Here is a 3,777-nt window from a genome sequence, read left to right on the forward strand (position 1 = left end):
CTTTGTTAAATATTTACCACAAAATGCACCAGAATTTTGCAATCTATATAAACAGGTGGAAGAAATATTTCAACAAACAGTTAAAGGGTATCATTTACGGTAAATGCCAAATATTCGATAAAAGGAAAATTATTTAAATAATACATTTTACATGTTGAGGTTAAGAATGAGCTATTTTTAGGTACATAATATAACATTAACATATAATTTTTACAAAAGAATGAAGTAACATTTTGTCAAAAATAAAAAAAAAGATGAAGTAACATACCAATAATATAACATTGACATATAATTTTAACAAAAGAATGAAGTAACACACGATTGATAAAAAATAATATTTTTAAGATGAATAAGTGTGGTGTCTGAGGTTCGAAATTCAACATCTACATGTATTTGGAACCACATATTCTCTTTGACCACATAAAAAATAATCTTCTTTGATAAGAAGATTCTAGCTCTTGTCCAAAAAAAAAAAGAAGATTCTAGCAAATATGCAAACCCTAATTGCCAAATCCTAATCCTAAAAAAAATGGCTTCAAAAATTTGAAATTTGAATTCCACATTCCCAACATGAGCTAACGCATTGGAAAACTATGCCAATTCCTGTGCACACTCAACGAGCCTCTTTCTCTTCTCTAAAATCCTTCACTCTGACCTAACCCCCTCTCTCTCCCTTTTCTCTCACACCCATTCTCTTAACGCCACCATCGACCTATCCCACCCAAATTGTGAGACCCTTTCTTCAAATCCTCTTTATCTTATCAAAGAAGAGGTCTTCTTCTTCCAAATCGCAAATCCTTCTCTGGTTATAACCTTCTCCGTCTTCGCCGTCAAAAAGATTTCATCTTCGCATTCAGAGATTTTGTTCGCGTGCGTGTGATTTTCACCTGTTGGAGGTTTTGGAGAGTTTCATCTTTGCTATCAGAGATTTTCTGAGTTTCATCTTCGCTGCCGCTAATGTCTTGGTAATGTTGTTAGCAACTGTGAAAGGAATCGAGAGCTTCTAGGCCGGCGGATTCAGCTGTGAATTTTCTCCTCCGGCCTCCTCTCTAGGTCTCTCCTTCCCGTTGCCTCTTCCGCTTCCCGTTCATTCAACACCAACGCCATGCGCCAGTACGATTTCCTCGCACTCGCCGCGACGATTTCCTCTCAGGTAGTTGTTATCACTCTTTTACTCAATTTCCCTATTTCATTTAATTGATTTGATTAACTAATACAATACATTCCTTTATGCTTCACGTGGAATTGGAGTCGGTGGAGTTCGACGAGGTTGGGATGCGAAAGAGACATAGGGTTCTTTGCTTTTTCGCTTGGATATACCTGGACCTGGTAAGTATCCAAGCGAAGATCTCTCTGAACAGAATACCTTACCATTAAAGCGATCATTCTTTTTTCCTTCCTCTCTACTTGCTAACAATCTTCATTTTTGTTTTAATGTTATGAAGTTTTGTTGTATTTTTTTTATATATTGAAAAGGGCTTATATTAACTATTGCTTAAATATGTTCATATGATCTCAATTATTCTATTGAAGCATTTATGATGATTGATAATTCATGTTTTTTGTTGCTCCTATTTTTCTGGTGTATATGGAAAACCAAGGCACTGAATTTTTTAAACAGGTGTGGAGGCAGCTAGAGAAAGGTAGAGGTGGATGTAATGTTGTTCTATGGTTTGTTCTTCTCCAATGGAGGAGGTAATCGCGGAGCATCTGGATTCTTCCATGCCTCGAGATAGCATTACGGTGGCGATTCAATTTCAAACGTTGAGGTGATGCTTATATCTGCTTCTCTTATCATATCAGATTATTCACTATGAAATTGAGCTTAGTTCAATTGTTAATTCTGTTTGGTTTTGACATTGGAAAATTATCTCATATAAATGTTGATTTCGTAGTTTGATTGTTCGTTTAGGTGTTGTTCGACCGAAGTGAAAGAGAGTATATGTGAGGGGATGAGTTTGTGTCGTATGCAATTTACTAACCTAACCTGTCATGCTTTTCACCCCCTTTGCCTCCACTTCAATCCTTGACAGAAACTCCAACCTGATACCTATTCTCTTTGGGAAAACTCAATGAATCAATTTTGTAGGTATGTTCATTTCACTATCATCATGTTAATGTTTTTCTTCTCCTTTTCTTTCTTCATTTTTTTGGAAGGTTACCCAATTAGTAACATATTTAGAAGGCCAAGATCCTACTTTTTTTGCTGCGATGAAATGTACAAGTGTATATTTTATCATTCTTTATAATTTCTTTTGTTAGTCTGTGTCATTTTGGTTTCATATGTGTGTTGAATCAAAGTATGATGAGACTTAATTTCTGCAGGTTTGAATTAATGTCATTATGCAGTAGATGTTCACTATTGCTTTAAAATTCTCTGAACTTTATGAGATATGTCACTTGATAAGGTATAACACATTATCTTCTGGGGTAATACATGAATTAAAAACGAATTTACAACATTGTCTGCCACATTCTTATTTTTGTTCAATTTCCAGAAAATAATAATCAATGAAGATATGTGAATATCACAGTGCCCTGTCTCAGAATAATATGAACTTACTGATTTGTAGATATTCTTCTTTCTGTTGGCAGTGTACAGGTTGTTCCATTTAAACAAAAACTCCTTCCTGATTAAGACAAGTTCATGAATTATGTTAAAGCCTATCATGACAAGAAATAGCAGCCTAACTAAATGTGATAAAAATGGCATTCTTACATAAGAGTTGGCAAGACCAGTAATAATTGTATAGCTGCTTGGAACAAAAGTCAAAAACATGTATTTAAATATATCACTTGCAAATTGCAATATACTTTCTCAAATTAGTGTTTGTTATATTAATGTATTTTGAAATACCAAGTAGATAGCATATGTCGAGAAAAATCTCAGTATATCTCACATTGAAACATAAGTTTATAAGTTGAGAAAATAGTCCTCACATCACATATTAATCGAGTCTCTATTACAAGAGAAAGTTCACTTTTTAAATTCATTCAATAAATGTTGTATATGGTCTATATTATACTAAATACATCTTTTATTGAATGGACCTAAAAAGTTAATTTTCTCTAATAATAGAATCGAGGGAGTACCAATTTTGTTAGAGTTGAGTTATATCCAACCCAAATTATACGAGAGTCTGTCATGTTTTATTTTGGTGGCCTATCATGTTTAGACCTAGGTGTGATAGAGTGTTATAACTCTCACATTGAATGAGATATAATATGAACTTACTGTTTTGTTTTCATTTTGGCAGGGTGAACTTGGGCGTCATCGTGATGTGATGGGATAAAACTGCAAGTGCACGGTTCTATCGAAGTAGTAAAAAGATAGTATCGTTTCGATAGGGAGTTGTTTAATTCAATTAACTTTAGTTGATGATTAGAGAGAGTTCAATTTGCAAAGTTGGGGTTTTTAAAGGTTGAGAATAATAGTAAAAGAGAGCCTTGGGATCATTGGTTCGTCATGGTGACAAACCCTTCACAAACCAAACTATTAAACCTATAACATTATGTTAGACCTAACTTCTAAAGACAAGTTTCTCTTATATTCCTCCAGCAATCGAGTCTATTTCGCTGACTTGATTATTATTAGATTTTGGTTTCTCTAGCAACCAAACCAATTTCGCTGACTTGATTACTATTAGAATCCTTGAAGTTCGAAACTTATATGTCTTAAGGATTGCAAAGACTATTTCGCTGCCTTCACAATCTTTGTCTGAATTCACTTGTTCGAATATCAACACTCCACTTTGGTTTTATTAATTGATATTTGAG

The 3,777-nt window shown here is 34.0% G+C and overlaps 1 long non-coding RNA gene across 5 annotated transcripts; it reads left to right on the top strand.

Annotated features, from left to right (window-relative positions):
* Positions 1–551: 551 nt before the first annotated feature.
* On the top strand, positions 552–3,550 carry LOC25483274 (uncharacterized). Of its 5 annotated transcripts, none has more exons than XR_003010615.2 (6): positions 552–1,153; positions 1,252–1,329; positions 1,602–1,769; positions 1,913–2,089; positions 2,326–2,408; positions 3,258–3,550. It is a non-coding gene; the product is annotated as an uncharacterized lncRNA (long non-coding RNA). The 5 variants fall into 5 exon arrangements; XR_003010613.2 differs by having other exon boundaries at positions 554–1,153; positions 1,622–1,769; XR_003010611.2 differs by having other exon boundaries at positions 555–1,329.
* The last annotated feature ends 227 nt before the right edge of the window (positions 3,551–3,777 follow it).

The sequence above is a fragment of the Medicago truncatula genome, chromosome 1 (genome assembly GCF_003473485.1).
Source record: "Medicago truncatula cultivar Jemalong A17 chromosome 1, MtrunA17r5.0-ANR, whole genome shotgun sequence".
Classification (NCBI taxonomy): Eukaryota; Viridiplantae; Streptophyta; class Magnoliopsida; order Fabales; family Fabaceae; genus Medicago; species Medicago truncatula.